The sequence below is a fragment of the Anomaloglossus baeobatrachus genome, chromosome 4 (genome assembly GCF_048569485.1).
Source record: "Anomaloglossus baeobatrachus isolate aAnoBae1 chromosome 4, aAnoBae1.hap1, whole genome shotgun sequence".
NCBI lineage: Eukaryota > Metazoa > Chordata > Amphibia > Anura > Aromobatidae > Anomaloglossus > Anomaloglossus baeobatrachus.
The window spans coordinates 300,997,448-301,014,626 of record NC_134356.1 but is presented as its reverse complement, the minus strand read 5'-3'; positions in this window follow the sequence as shown (position 1 = coordinate 301,014,626).

The window sequence follows — 17,179 nt, the reverse complement described above, 5'->3', positions numbered from 1 at the left end:
AAACATCAACTATTGTTTTCATCAGGTTTTTGTGCTAAAAGTTGTTTTTATGCCAATGTTATTCCCACATCCCAAACTTAATTAAAAATAAAAAATAGAAACTGTTCAATTTTCACACTTGGCACTGGGGATTTTTACACGACGAACGTTCGACGAACACCTTCGAACCCCATTGAAAACTATGGCAGGCAAACAAAAACACATACAAACACATTATACATGTACACGTACAGTTAATAAACATTGCCATTACACTTACAGGTCCCCGCGACGCGTCCTGCACTCTGTCTCCCGTCGCTGTTCCTTCCGATCATCGCTGTGTCCTCCCGGTAACCAGCACTGATGATAGGACCTTCCGTAATGTTGTCATAGCATGTGACAAGTCACGTGTCTATTACCTCATTAGCTACAGACTGGTCACATGGCTAGGAGTTATGCTAGGTCCTGTCAGTGCATCTCTCCGGTACGCGGTGCTCGTTTGAGCATCTCCGTGTACCGGCGAGATGCTTGTGCACATGCTTGGCTCCCCGGTGCCAGGAATCAGGTGATCGGAGCACCGTTGTTATAGTAACCCACCTGTCAGATTACAATAGCAATGGTGGCAGCAGTGACATCCCCGCTTAAAACCCGCAGCCTCTGCTCACTCACTGAGTGATTACACTGCACGGGAGCAGCAGAGTCTTCCTCCCATGCAGTGCTGTCTGATGTAGCAAAGCTGCATGGGTTGAAGGAGAAAGGAGAAAGAAGACCAGGATCGTGGAGGAGTGAGAGAGAGTAATAAACATGGAGTCTCTAACGGTGTCTGTGTATTTATTTCTATTAAAGTTTTTTTTCTCTGTGTGGTGTCTTTTTTTAACCCTGTATTGGAGATTCTTAATGGCCGGGTCAAACTTGCCTGACATTTAGAATCTCTGGCTTAATACTAGCTAGTAAAACAAAGCTAGTATTAACCCATTATTACCCAGCAAGCCACCTGGCATCAGGGCAGCTGGAAGAGTTGGATACAGCGCCAGATGATGGCGTTTCTATGAAAGCGCCATTTTATGGGGCGGCTACGGGCTGCAATTCGCAGCAGAGGGGCCCAGAAAGCTCGGGCCAACCTGTGCTGCGGATTCCAATCCCCAGCTGCCTAGTTGTACTTGACTGGACACAAAAATGGGTCGAAGCCCACGTCATTTTTTTTTTAATTATTTCATTAAATTCGTGAAATAATTAAAAAAAAATGGACTTCCCTATATTTTTAGTTCCCAGTCGGGTACAAATAGGCAGCTGGGGGCAGCTCGTAGCTGCCTGCTGTACCTGACTAGCATACAAAAATTTGTCAAAGCCCACGTCATTTTTTTGGGGGGGGCAAAAAACTCCTGCATACAGTCCTGGATGGAGTATGCTGAGCCTTGTAGTTCTGCAGCTGCTGTCTGCTCTACTGCATACACTAGTGAATGGAGCATGCTCAGCCTTGTAGTTCTGCTCCCCCTGTCTCTCTCTCCAGCATACAGTCCTGGATGCAGCATGCTGAGCCTTGTAGTTCTTCAGCTGCTGTCTGCTCTCCTACATATGTGCCGCCCCCCGCCAGCCGTCGGGCTGCTCGGATCCGAATCTACGGTATGGCTCGAGGGGTTCTCCGGACCCGGGGGTCGCGCAGACACTTAGAATAAAAAGGGGACGTATGTATACGGGATTTGCTTGAGATTGTCTGTAATGCCACCCACGGTGTGTGGTGAGATGTGGCACCACCTCTGGTGCTGTGGGGCTCCCGGGGGCGATGTGATGGCAGCTTGATGTTAACCCCTCTGTGGGTAGGGATGGATGCCTCGGGGCCTAGTGTTGTGCAGGATTGCAGGGATAAGTAAACTTATAGTTCGGTTGTCCTGGTGCTGGATGAGGCTGTACTGATGTATGGAGTCATTGGTTGTCCTGGTGCTGGATGAGGCTGTACTGATGTGTGGAGTCAATTGTTGTCGTGGTGCTGGATGAGGCTGTACTGATGTGTGGAGTCACTGGTTGTCGTGGTGCTGGATGAGGTTGCACTGATGTGTGGAGTCACTTTTTGTCATGGTGCTGGATGAGGCTGTACTGACGTGTGGAGTCACTGGTTGTCCTGGTGCTGGATGAGGCTGTACTGATGTGTGGAGTCATTGGTTTTCATGGTGCTGGATGAGGCTGCACTGATGTATGGAGTTTTTGGTTGTCCTGGTGCTGGATGTGGCTGTACTGATGTGTGGAGTCACTGGTTGTCGTGATGCTGGATGATGCTGTACTGATGTGTGGAGTCACTGGTTGTCACAGTGCTGGATGAGGCTGTACTAATGTGTAGAGTCACTGGTTGTCGTGGTGCTGGATGAGGCTGTACTGATGTGTGGAGTCACTGGTTGTCCTGGTGCTGGAGGAGGCTGTACTGATGTGTGGAGTCACTGGTTTTTCTGGTGCTGGATGAGGTTGCACTGATGTGTGGAGTCACTGGTTGTCCTGGTGCTGGATGAGGCTGCCCTGATGTGTGGAGTCACTGGTTGTCCTGGTGCTGGATGAGGTTGCACTGATGTGTGGAGTCACTGGTTGTCATGGTGCTGGATGAGGCTGTACTGATGTGTGGAATCACTGGTTGTCCTGGTGCTGGATGAGGCTGCACTGATGTGTGGAGTCACTGTTTGTCCTGGTGCTAGATGAGGTTGCACTGATGTGTGGAGTCACTGGTTGTTGTGGTGCTGGATGAGGCTGTACTGATGTGTGGAGTCAATAAACACAGAGTTATTTTGTAAACCAAGGTGCTGGTGGCCGGCTGCCATGGTCAAGTGGATCTGGTCCCACACCCGGGCTAGTTGTCAATGTCTCTTTTCTCTGCACGCTGTGTTTGTTGTGTGTTGGACTTCCTGGTGTGAAACTCGGAAGTCCGCTCCCTGTCCTTTTGTTGGGAGCCTTGCCCACTGCCGCTGACCCGTGGGATCTACCGGGCCCTTGCAGATGCCCTATCCCTCTCGGTGGGTGGTTGTCTCTTTTCAGGACTTTGATTGGGACAGGACCTAAAATCCTGCCCTCAATTGGTTAATTAGCTAGGCCGTTGGTGCCAATCTATGCTTCAGGGTCCAAGTACCCCCTTTGTGCACGGTTTCAGGTTCGGTTCTCCAGTGTCAGTACTGGCGGGCTACAACCCTGCCCCGGTCCACCTCAGATCTCTGGCAGCCGTCTTCCCGTCTCCTGCTGACACTGACTACTGTCTGCCACCTAGCAAGTACGCCGGGGCTCCAACCCCGACGCCTGTCATCTTGGACTTCAGACCTTGACTGGTCTGAACTTCACTTGAGCTACAGACTGAAATGACTGTTTTCCCGCCCCAGGTTCTCTAGACCCCTAGTTGGACGTTCTCCATCTGCCTGGTCCTGCCCATTGGTGTGTCTGTCCTACTCTGAGGGGGGTGACTCGGGTTTCAAGTCGGCTGTATGTAACCTTGTGTGGGATTGGTGTTATGCGGGGCCTATGTGTGACTACCTGATGCTTCAAGGCGTCACACATGCACTAGTGGATGAAGTATGCTGAGCCTTGCAGTTCTGCTCCCCCTGCGTCTCCCTCCAGGATACAGTCCTGGATGGAGGATGCTGAGCCTTGTAGTTCTGCAGCTGTTGTCTCCTCTCCTCCATACAGACAGACAGCAGACAGCAGCTGCAGAACTACAAGGATCAGCATACTCCACCCAGGACTGTATGCAAGAGTTTTTTGCCCCCCCAAAAAATGACGTGGGGTTCGTCATATTTTTGTATGCTAGCCAGGTACAGAAGGCAGCTACGGGCTGCCCCCAACCCCGAGCTGCCTATTTGTACCCGGCTGGGAACCAAAAATATAGGAAAGCCCTTTTTTTATTTCACAAATTTCATGAAATAAAAAAAAAAAGTGATGTGGGCTTCGCCCAATTTTTGTGTCCAGCCAGGTACAACTAGGCAGCTGGGGATTGGAATCCGCAGGTCAGGGTGCCCAAGCTTTCTAGGCACCCCTGCTGGGAATTGCAGTTCACAGCCGCCCCAGAAAATGGCACTTTCATAGAAGCACCATCTTCTGGCGCTGTATCCAACTCTTCCAGCTGCCCTGGTGACGAGTGGCTTGCTGGGTAATAATGGGGTTAGGGCTAGCTGTATATTATCAACTGCCCCTAAGCCCGAAATTCATGGTGTCATTCCAGTATTAGAAATGGCCACCATGAATTTCTAGTACAGATAAAAAAAAACACAACACACAGAAAAATATTTTTATTAGAAATAAAACACAACATAATTAGAGACTCCATCTTTATTGAAATAAAGAACCCCCTCCGCAGTAATCCTGGGCCAAGGGTCCCGCGCAGTCCAATCCGGATCCAATATCATCTGATCGGTTTGCTGGAAGGCAAAGCGATCAGATGATGTGTCAGGTTCAAGGGCCTGAATCACATGACACAGCAGCTGATTGTATAAACGGCTTTTATACAATCAGCTGATGCATCAGTGCAAAACAACCCCAAAAAACAACAAACTACACACTTCTGTGCAGACTCCTGTCCGACAGCAGCAGCAGATAGTTTAGCCGGCCGGGCGTTAAAAAGCCGGCCTCACCGCTCGACTTATAGTGTCAGCTGATTCCGTCAGGTGACCGCATCAGCTGATCATTGCCAGGGAGAGAGAGAGGGAGAGAGAGAGGGAGAGAGAGAGGGAGGGAGAGAGGGAGGGAGAGGGATGGAGAGGGAGGGGGAGGGAGGGAGAGGGAGGAAGAGGGTGGGAGAGGGGGGGAGAGGGAGAGAGGGGGAGAGGGAGAGAGGGAGAGAGGGGGAGAGGGAGAGAGGGGGAGAGGGAGAGAGGGAGAGAGGGAGAGAGGGAGAGAGGGAGAGAGGGAGAGAGGGAGAGAGGGGGAGAGGGAGAGAGGGAGAGAGGGAGAGAGGGAGAGAGGGGAAGAGGGAGAGAGGGAGAGGGAGAGGGAGAGGGAGAGGGAGAGAGAGAGGGAGAGAGGGAGAGAGGGAGAGAGGGACAGAGAGGGAAAGAGGGAGAGAGGGAGAGAGGAACAGAGAGGGAGAGAGAGGGAGAGAGGGAGACAGGGAGAAGGAAAGAGAGAGGGAAAGAGAGAGGAAAAGAGAGAGGAAAAGAGAGAGAGAAGAGAGAGGATAGAGAGGAGAGAGAGCAAGAGAGAGAGGAGAAAGAGAAAAGAGAGAGAAGGGAGAGAGATAAGAGAGAGAGAGGAGAGAGAGAGGAGAGAGAGGAGTGAGAAGGGAGAGGAGAGAGAGGGAGAGATAGAGGGAGAGATATAGGGAGAGAGAAGAGGGAGGAGAGAGAGGAGAGAGAAGACAGAGAGGAGAAAGAGAGAAGAGAGAGGAGAGAGAGAGGAGAGAGAGGAGAGAGAGGAGAGAGAGAGAGGAAAGAGAGGAGAGATAGAGAAGAGAGAGAGGAGAGAGAGAGAAGAGAGCGAGGAGAGAGAGGAGAGAGCAATGCAGCCTCATTCCGTGAACTGCTCTGATTTTAGAGGTGTGTCCCGCTGTTCACAGCTGATGTCCGGCTCCTCCCCTCAGTGCATAATTCAATTAAATTATAATTATAAATAAATAATAATTATAATTTAAAATAAACTAAATTCTTTACCGGGATAGCCGGGACTCGAACTCGTGAACTAATTCTTCTTATGAAGTAGCTCTACCCATTGAGCCACTGTATGTAATGAAAAACATAATACAACAGCAGAAACCTGCAAGCAGGTAAATATTGCCCAATAGTCCAATATATACAAGATAATAGCAGGGACTAAAACTTAACTTTTAGTACTCCAGATAAAAATATATCAATATTACAAAAGTGCAGTAAAATTGCCAATTGGCTATAAACTGAAGTGGTCTCACCCAGATGTTCTCCAGGGATAACAGGACACACCGATCCAGGGTTGATCAGAAGCGGAATAAACCAGGGTAAAGCATTGGGAGATGGTAAAATATAAACCCTGTCGTGCCCCGTGCCAATGCTTCCGCCCTGACAAGGGCAGCGCCCAAGTGAGCTGTCTGCCCCACAACCAAACAAAAAAGCGTTCTCCCAACGCGTTTCCCTCTAAGTGAGAAGAGTTCTTCAGGGGAGATTAAAGAACAATTTGAACAACCTGCAGTGGCAGGGTTCAAGAGGCTGATCAACCTGCAGTGGCAGGGATCAAAGGTACAGGCTATGTGTCCAAGTATAAGGTATTTTTATCTGGAGTATTAAAAGTTAAGTTTTAGTCCCTGCTATTATCTTCTAATGAAAAACATAGCAAGATTTGGTTAGATTAGTAGAGAATCCAGAAGTAAATTATTCAGCTACAAAGATGGATGGATCGATGGATGGAGAGAGGGATGGAGGGAGGGATGGAGGGATGGATGGAGGGAGGGATGAAGGGAGGGATGAAGGGAGGGATGAAGGGAGGGATGGAGGGAGGGATGAAGGGAGGGATGAATGGATGGAGGGAGGGATGGAGGGAGGGATGGAGGGAGGGATGAATGGATGGAGGGATGAATGGATGGAGAGATGGAGGGAGTGATGGAGGGAGGGATGGAGGGAGGGATGAATGGATGTAGGGAGGGTTGGATGAGGGATGTAGAGAGGGATAAAGGGAGGGATGAAGGGAGGGATGAATGGATGGAGAGATGGTGGGAGGGATGAAGGGAGGGATGAAGGGAGGGATGAATGGATGGAGAGATGGCTGGAGAGATGGAGGGAGGGATGGAGGGAGGGATGGATGGATGGGATGGCAAACACCCGCACTACCGCACTCATCCTCGCACACACGCAGGCACTACAACCCCCATTATCCTCACACACATGCAGGCACTACAACCCCTATCATCCTCGCAAACGCAGGCACTACCGCACACATCATCCTCGCACACATGCAGGCACTACAACCCCCATTAACTTTGCACACACGCAGGCACTACAACCCCCATCATTCTCGCACACACGCAGGCACTACAACCCCCATTATCACCGCACTCGCAGGCATTACCTCAGTGATGTCCCCGCTGACAGCATGGCTCATGTCAGTTGCCTCATGGATCTGACTCAGAGCACTCGTGTTCTAGGACGCTCCTGTCAGCTTCATGTAGCAGACCTGGATGCGACGCGGGACCTCTGTGGATTACGTCGGACCTGGAGGGGTATTTGGGGATTTTATTAAAATGGTGAAAGAGGGTGTTTTTTTGGTCTTTTATTTCAAATAAAGGATTTTTCGTTGTGTGTGTTTATTTACTTTCACTTACAGGTTAATCATGGAAGGTATCTCGGGGAAACGCCTGCCATGATTAACCCCTTATTACCCCAATTGCCACCGCACCAGGGCAATTCGGGATGAGCTGGGTAGAGTCCCGGAACTGTCGCATCTAATGAATGCGGCAATTCCGGGCGGCTCCAGCTGATATTATTAGGGTGGTGGGCTCCCCATAACGTGGCACTCCCCATCCTGACAATACCAGCCTCCAGCCGTGTGGCTTTATCCTGGCTGGTATCAAAATTGGGGGGAACCGCAGGTTTTTTGGTTTTTTTTTAATTTATTTATTTTACTGCATGATATAGACCCACCCGCCGGCGGCTGTGAATGGTTGCAGTGAGACAGCTGTGACTCATCGTGGGGGCGTGTCTGACTGCAACCAATCATGGGCTCCGGTGGGTGGGGAAAGCAGGGAATACCAAATTGAATAATGAAGCGGCAGCTATTTTTAAAAGAGGAAAAGTTGCCGGAGCTTTGTGACAGCCGTGCAGCGCCGTGCCCGTGATCGGTTAGTAGGAGAGAGGGATTGTGCTGGGCACGCAGGATGCATGCAGATACGCAACGTGCGCACATAGCCTAACTGTGAAAAGCTACGCTTTTGGTGATTGAACCGTTATCGAACGGTAACTCGAACTGCCGAACTTAAAGCAAATTGTTCGAATTGCTCGAACACCGCCCAAAATCAGTCGAATTTGAAAATGGCAAACCGTTCGAATCGAACATCGCTCAACTCTAGTTATCAGCTATATAGGTGTTATCTGTCATTGTAATCCTGCATCTGCTGATTAGAGATGAGCGAACTGGCCGTGGTTCGGCTCGAGTTCGGTTCGTTGAACGGAGGTCTCGTTCGAGTTCAGTTTGGCGAACGTTCGACGAACCGAACTCGAACCAATAGGATATAATGGGAGGCAATCACAAACACATAAAAACGCATTATAAATGTACACATACAGTTAATAAACATTGCCATAACACTTACCGGTCCCCGCGATCCCTCCTGCACTCTGTCTCCTGCCGCTATTCCATCCGATGATCGCTGAATCCTCCCGGTGACCAGCACTGCCAGCAGTGATGCAGGACCTATCGTGACGTCAAAATAGCCATGTGACCAGTCACATGGCTATTATCTCATTGGCCACAGACTGGTCACATGACTATGATGCGTCATGTAGGACCTGTCATTGCACTATTCGGTACACGGTACACGGTACACGGTGTACATTTGTGTATCGCCGTGTACCGGCGACAAGCTCTAGCACACGGTCGACTCCCCGTTCCGTTAGGGACCGGCTGACACAGCCGGTCATTAACGGAGATCATCATTGCCATAGCAACGCAGTTTAGCGGTGACGTCACCACTAACTGTGGCTCCGGGAATCATATGATCGGAACCCTATGGTAACGCGTCTGTCACCGCCAGCAGCACTGATCTCTCACTCCGTGAAGGCTGCACGGGAAGCAGCGTCTTCCCCCATACAGCAGTGATGGAGCAGAGCTGCATTTGTTGAACGAGAAAGACAGAAGACCATGGATCGTGGAGGGCTGACAGGGGGTAATAAAGATGGAGTCTCTAATGTGTCTGTGTATTTATTTCTATTAAAGTATTTTTTCTCTTTGTGGTGTTTTTTTTTAACCCTTTATTGGAGATTCTTAATGGCCGGGTCAAACGTGCCTGACATTAGGAATCTCTGGCTTAATACTGGCTAGTAAAACAAAGCCAGTATTAACTCATGATTACCCAACAAGCCACCCGGCTCCAGGGCTGTTGGAAGAGTTGGATACAGCGCCAGATGATGGCGCTTCTATGAAAGCGCCATTTTCTGGGGCGGCTGCGGACTGCAATTCGCAGCAGAGGCGCCCAGAAACCTCGAGCCAACCTGTGCTGTGGATTCCATTCCCCAGCTGCCTAGTTGTACCTGGCTGGACACAAAAATGGGGCGAAGCCCACGTCATTTGTTTTTTAATTATTTCATGAAATAAGTGAAATAATTAAAAAAAACGGGCTTCCCTATATTTTTGGTTCCCAGCCGGGTACAAATAGGCAACTGGGGCTTGGAGGCAGCCCGTGGCTGCCTGCTGTACCTGGCTAGCATACAAAAATATGGCGAAGCCCACGTCATTTTTTTGGTGGGCAAAAAACTTCTGCATACAGTCCTGGATGGAGTATGCTGAGCCTTGTAGTTCTGCAGCTGCTGTCTGCTCTTCTCCATACAGACAGACAGCAGCTGCAGAACTACAAGGTTCAGCATACTCCATCCAGGACTGTATGCAGAAGTTTTTTGCCCCCTGAAAAAATTATGTGGGCTTCGCCATATTTTTGTATGCTAGCCAGGTACAGCAGGCAGGTATGGCTGCCCCCAACCCCCAGTTGCGTAATTGTACCCGGCTGGGAACCAAAAATAAAGGGAAGCCCTTTTTTTATTATTTCATGAATTTCATGAAATAATTAGAAAACAAATGACGTAGGCTTCGCCCCATTTTTGTGTCCAGCCAGGTACAACTAGGCAGCTGGGGATTGGAATCCGCAGCACAGGTTGGCCTGAGCTTTCTGGGCCCCACTGCTGCGAATTGCAGTCTGCAGCCGCCTCAGAAAATGGCACTTTCATAGAAGCGCCATCTTCTGGCGCTGTATCCAACTCTTCCAGCACCTGCCTGCTATACCTGGCTAGCATACAAAAATATGGCAAAGCTCACGTCCTTTTTTTGTAGTTTTTTGGCAAAAAAAATAAAAAATGCTTCCCTGGATTTTCCATTGTCAGTGATGGTAACACCAAGCAGTGGGGGTTAGCAGCCAGTAGCTGCTTGGATTACCCTTAGCTAGCAATACAAAAAATGCAGCGGGAGCCCATATATATTTTTTTCAATTATTTATTTAAATAACTAAAAACAAAATGGGCTTACCTGTATTTTGATTGCTGGACATCACAGTGCTGTAAAAATAAATCTTTAAAAAAAATGACATAGCGCTCCGCGGTATTTTTGATTCTCAGCGCAGATAAAGCAGACAGCTATGGGTTGCCACCCCCATCTGCCTGCCGTTACCTTGGTTGGCAATCAAAATACAGGGAAGCCCATTAATTTTTTCTATTTAAAAAATAGTTAAAAAAAAAATGACGTTGGGTCCCCCCATTTTTGATAGCCAGCTAGGGTAAAGCAGACGGCTGTAGCCTGAAAACCACAGCTGGCAGCTTTACCGTGGTTGGGGATCCAATGTGGAGGTCCCCCCAGGCTCTTTTTTTATAATTATTTTATAAATATTAATAATTACACAAAAAAAGTAGGGTCCCCCCCAAATTGGATCACCAGCCAAGGTAAAGCGGACAGCTGTGGTCTGGTATTCTCAGGGTGGGAAGGTCCATAGTTATTGGGCCTTCACAGCCTAAAAATAGTAGGCCGCAGGCACCCCAGACGTGGCACATCCACTAGATGCGCCAATCCTGGCGCTTCACCCCAGCTCATCCCGTGCCCTGGTGCAGTGGCAAACGGGGTAATAAATCGGGTTGATACTAGCTGTAAAGTCACCTGAGATCAAGCCCAGCAGTTTGTGATGTCATGGCGTCTATTAGATACCCAACATCATAAACTGTCAGTACTAACAAAAAAAAAATCGACAAAAGAAATTTATTTGAAAAAACAGTCCCCAAAACATTTATTGTAAGAAAAAAAATAAAGGGGTCCCACGACGACTCTGGACCGTCTAGAATATGGGGGGGAGACACTCAGGGAACGTATCCCCCATTTTCTAGGAGTGCAGACCCTTCATGTGAGGAGTGTGGGTGCAATGAATCTGCACTCACTCTCCCCGGGTACACAGGAGCAGAGTCCATGTCGTAATGGTTGCTACCAAAGCTGCAATGCCCTGCTCATGAGGTAAGGGCATGCCTAATCAGGAGAACTATTCTACATTTCCAAATATTGGTATTTGCTGATATTATTGCTATTCCACCTACTATATATTGGGGATAGGATCTTGGAGATGGAATACCGCTTTAAGTCCAGTTATCTAGCTGAATGAATACTTAACAACAGAGCTTGCTATTTAGATGTGTTTTCTTGTGGCGTATAACGGACTCTCATGTTTGGTAGTCGTGCAGCAGGGAAACTATAAAAGCAAATCCCTCCATTTGGAAATGTAGTATATAGCTCTCCTGATCAGTTATGTTCCTTACCTCATGAGCCGGGCATTGCAGTAATAATAATAATTTATTCATTTATATAGCATTATTAAGTCTATAGTGCTGTATGTCTTTGGAGTGTGGAAGGAAACCAGAGTACCCGGAGGAAACCCACGCAAACATGGGGAGAACATACAAACTCCTTGCAGATGGTGCCCTTAGTGAGAATTGAACCCAGGACCTCAGTGCTGCAAGACTGCTGTGCTAACCACTGAGCCACCGTGCTGCCCATTTAGCTTACAGATGCATAACCACCACTCACTGTGTCTGAACACAGGAAGCTGAGCTGACAGCCGCTCTGTGCATACTGCAGCGTCTATTGTGAAGGAGAGGGCCGTGGGGGGATCAACGCTGCACAGGTACCGTGGGACACCGTGGAACACCGGTGGGGTTATAGGGGGTGACCTGGCAGGGCCTGGGGAGGAGTTTTCTGTTGCATGTGTCATGGCACATGCGACAGAAATCAGAGGAGTAGGGTGAATGCGGCCGGCGCGCAGCTGTGCGCGCGGCCATCTTGGATTTCTGGGAGGGCATCAGGGGGGGCACTTTGGCGACACCGGTGGAACCGGGGAGGAGATTTATCATGTTTGTTCATGCCTGATGGGAGATAAATAATTTTTTACCGGTGCTGTCATTTACTATAACGTGATCATCGGTATACGGTGTATACCTGTGATCACGTGAGCGGGGACTGGAAAGACTGTCCTGAATCATGATCTCCAGGGTCTCAGCTAGCCCTGAAACCCCAGAGATTTTCTGACGCTGGGGGGCGTTATTCACTTATTTCTGCCTGCTGTTTATAAACGGCAGATCAGAATAAGGCTACATTCACACGACCGATCCATTTTTGTGGTCTGCAAAAAACAGTCCATTTTTTTTCACGGGTGCATCCGTGTGGCATCCGTTTCCGTTCCGTAGACGGTCCGTATGTCATCTGTTTGTCATCCGTGTGCCTTCCATTTTTTTTTGTGTACTGCAAAAAAAATGAAGGAGGGAAAATACATAAATTTACCCAGGATCCTTAGCTTCAACCTACATGAGGCGGTCACATGTTCACTCCAGTGCCATTTTCTACTGCTTTTCACAGCGTAGAGCGCTCTGTTGATTTTCCTGTGCTTGTACACTTCATATCAGTCTTTTCTGTCATTATAATGGCAGAAAGACACATAATGTCCCACTCTCCTGCATTTTGTAATTTTGCACCCTTTGGTGCCTTTCATGTGGCACTAAGGGGTGCTTAGCTTTGTATTTAGCCAAAAAAATGAAAAAAAAATGACGTAGGGTTCACCCTATTTTTGTAGCCAGCTAGGGTAAAGCAGGCGGCTGCAGCCTGCAGACCACAGCTGGCAGCCTCACCTTGGCTGGTAATCCAAAACTGAGGGCACCCCACGCTGTTATTTTAAATTAAATAAATAATTTAAAAAAAAAAAAACACGTAGGGGTCCCCCCAAAATTGGATCACCAGCCAAGGTAAAGCAGACAGCTGGGGGCTGATATTCTCAGACTAGGGAGGTCCATGGTTATTGGACTCTCCCCAGCCTAAAAATAGCAGGCCGCAGCCGCCCCAGAAGTGGCGCATCCATTAGATGCGCCAATCCTGGTGCTTCGCCCCAGCTTATCCCGTGCCCTGCTGCGGTGGCAAACGGGGTAATATATGGGGTTAATACCAGATGTGTAATGTCACCTGGCACCAAGCCCTGGGGTTGGTGAGGTCAGGCGTCTATCAGATACCCGACATCACCAACCCAGTCAGTAATAAAAAAAATAGACGACAAACACATTTTTATTTGAAAAAACACTCCCCAATATTTTCCCTTTTTAACCAATTTATTAGAAAGAAAAACAAATCCAGGTCTGGTGTAATCCAAGGGGTTGCCATGACGATCCACACTGTCCCAGTCAATGAAGAGCAGGATGTTCCCCATTGGCTGGAAGAGCAGTGCAGTGACCTGAGCTAACATCAATAGGTCAGCCCAGGTCACTGCAGGGGATGACAAGTGCTGCTGTCAGCGAGGTACATTACCTGCGCTGATCTCCTGCACTGCTGACAGCACCTGTCACTGAGTTCAATGACCGCCGCCTTCACAGCCAAGTATCGCGAGAGGCCCGTGACGTCACCGCTAGTCAGTCTTGGGTCGGAAGCGAGAGAAGGTGATGTGACAAGCGGCGGCCATGGAGGACAGTGACAGCGCTGAGGTCGGGACTTCATCACCGCAGGTAAGCCGAGCGGGACCATGTGTGCAGAGTGCCAGGAGGACGTCAGTGTCGTGGACTGCATGGCTGGGGACGTGTGTGTGTGTGTGTGTGTGTGAGAGTGTGTGTGTACATGCCACGTGCAGGAGGGGGCGGAGTGAGCTGAGCGGGGAAGTGTGGGCTTCCTGCACGTAACTAGGATAAACATCGGGTTACTAACCAAAGCGCTTTGCTTGGATACCTGATGTTTATCTTGGTTACCAGCTTCTGCCAGGCTGCCAGCGATGGCTCCTGCACACTGTAGCTGTAAAAAGCCCTGCTTTTTGCTGCTAGAACCGTTCTCGAACGTATCTAGAACTATCGAGCTTTAGCAAAAAGCTCGAGTTCTAGCTCGATCTAGAACAGCCCCCAAAATCACTCGAGCCGCGAACTGGAGAACCTCGAACCGCGAACCGCGCTCAACTTTACTGCTGAGTAGAAACTTAGTAGTAACTCTTACTGAAAGGACAGGAAGTATAAGTCTAAGGCCTAAGCCACTTGGCGAGAAAATCGGTGCGAGTGGAGTGAGATTAAACATCGCATTCCACTCGGACCAATTCTAGCCTGTGTGTCAGCGCACATGAGCGATTATTTTCTCAGCCCTAGTCGGACCGAGATGATAAGGCGTCATACATTTACTGTGATGCAATCTAATTGTGCATCTACCTTAAAACCTGTCTGCATCCAAATTATGAGTCATTTGGTAGTAGCATGCATACTATTGTTCCATTCAGACCAGAGACATGACACGTATCTTCATAGAATAAAATCACTGTTTAATATGGAAGTGGAAAATACATTTAAAGGGAATTATTGGCTAGCAGCCACTTCTTCATATAACTTCTTATATACTCATAATAGTTCATAATCTTGTCCATAACAGAGAAAACAATTGCAGCATGCTGCGATTGTAATGCAAGACTCATTTCTCTCGCACCCATTCAAGTGAATGGGGCGAGAGAAAAATCGCACTGCACTCGCGGTACTCCGGTGTACCACGCGTGCAGAGCGAGAATGGCAATAGCCGGCTATGGAGGAGAGAGGGAGAGAATTCCCTCCCTCCCATCCTCCGTGCCGGCCCGCCCCTCCGCTGCGCTGGAACGCGCCTCCTGAGAGCCGGCCCGCACCCTGCAGCTGAGGTCCGTTCGCATGGTCGGACCGCAGTTGCAGGGATACTAGCATGACACTCGGCTCCTGCTGTTCTGCCAGCGTGAGCCGAGTGTCATGCGAGCATCGCACTGGTGCCCTGTGTGGCCCCGGCCCAGAAAAGCCACTGTCCCACTGGGCGAATGGCACGATTACTAATTTTACTTTTTAATCCAGATCGTGATATAAAGAATGAAAAAACTGTCAAAATGTAAAAAAAATACAGGACATGTAACATAAAGACCTGATCTAAACAATAGGTTATTTACTGATATTGATCTCTCTTTAATGTGGCTGTCCAGACTTAATCGGCTTTGCTAAAAGTTCCAATGTTATTGCAAATATTAAGGGAGGAGACACCCTCATGTGTATCTGGTTGTATATTGAAAGGATGAGATTTATAGATTTATATTTGTTTACCATGCTATGAATTGTGTGGTTGGAAAATAATAATTTATTCCAGCTAATAAACATATCACAAAATTCCACATGTACTAATGTCCCCCACAAAAATATACATTCTATGATGTGAAATAAATGTTAGGCATCAAAAACTAGAACAGTTCTTTCCCAGGGTTGGATAACTTAATCTACAGGTTAATGAAAAATATACTGCGATTATCAATACATTTATTGTGCTATGTGAACAGGACCAGTTCTGCTGAGTACATTGGCAGCCTGAACAATTTATGACAGATCATTCAGCACACATCTGAGGCATGTGCCTGTGTAAACAGCCTTTTAAAGGACCACAAATTAATACATATTTACATATTGGTAGTTGTTTAGTGCTTTAAACTGATTAAATGTAAATGCATCCTTTGAATATACTCCTGTAAGGGGATGTGCGCACGTGTGCGTATTGCATGCAGTTACGCTGCGTTCTGCACCGCAGCGTAACTGCATGCGTCCTGCGTCCCCTGCACAATCTATGGAGATTGTGCAGGAGCCGTGCGCACGTGGCGTATTAGAACACAGCGATTCGGCTGCTGCCCGAATCGTTGCGTTCTAAGAAGTGACATGTCACTTCTTTCGTGCGGTTTGCATGCTGTCTATAGGGAGAGGCAGCATGCAGAGCGCACGTTCTCTGCCGGCACCATGCACTTCAGAACGGAGCTTTTGAGCTGCGCTCTGAAGCGCACCTTTTAGGTGCGGTGCAGAGCGCACACGTGCGCACATAGCCTAATACTCTGGTAAGTGTCAATTTTATATTATTGTCCTTTTAGGGTCTAAACTTCATGCTTATAAATATCTTAAAATATGTGTTTCATTTTGTTTACACAGTGCTCATGCATAGACATAGAGCTAAATGAGATACAGTGACATGTTAGCTCTCATCATATGTGTATCAGTGATGCTCAGCCCTGTGAACTGATTGCAGTGTTTGAACAGCTCACATTTGGGGTAAAATCAGCCTAATTAGTTGTAGTGCGCACACACAAACAAATAATTTTTTTTTTAAAAAACCCCGCCCACTCTCCCCTGGAAGTGTTCTGCTTATGGCTGGCAGCATGTGGGTGGAGCCACAAAATGCCCAATTACTGACTTCCATTGAGGTTCAGATAAAGTCAGGGTCAAAAACTGAACTTTTTAAGGTTTGAATATACCTGGCGAATCAAACCTCCAAAGATTCACTTATCTCTATTCCTAAGCTCCATCCAACAATAGCATCCAGAATTTTATAATTTAGAAGGGTTATCCAGCAGTGATGATGTGCTGTTCATCCATACTTAACTGCAGCAGTTTATCACTAGTATCAGCAATCACAAGCTGTACATGAAGTAATCACCACTGATGTTAGTGAGTTGGTTGCAGTAGTCACATACATGTGGAACCGAGAGGTTACTCCCAGGATACAGCAGGCCACAAACAAGGAACAAGACCAAGCTAGGTTTAAGTGCAAACTCTTTATGCCCCGGTAAGGGAAACAAGAGGTGAACCTCATTATGTGAAGTGAATATAGACACCAATAAATGTACAAACCCCCGGTTACTAAACCAGGATCAGCGTGCTGGGCCAGAGACCGATTCCATTGGGTCAGGATACAGCAGGAACAATTTACCTATCCAGGAACTTCCAGAAGCACTAGATGGTGTAAATCACTGGGTGTAGTAAGGAGCTGTCCCTGGACCAGTACACCAATTAACAATCTTAACAGAAACTGTAATTCCCCACACTTCCCCCACACGTATAAGCAACACAGTTATACACCTGCTAGCAGAGATACACAAACAGTAAGACTCAGTACTGCAACGGTGACCGCTACATGGTGTATATATATATATATATATTATGTTTTATATATATTAGACCTGGGTTAGCGCCAAACCACTACCGAGTCAGTGTGCACACTTGTCCACGAAAACAAAAAGATTTAGGCCAGGCCTGAG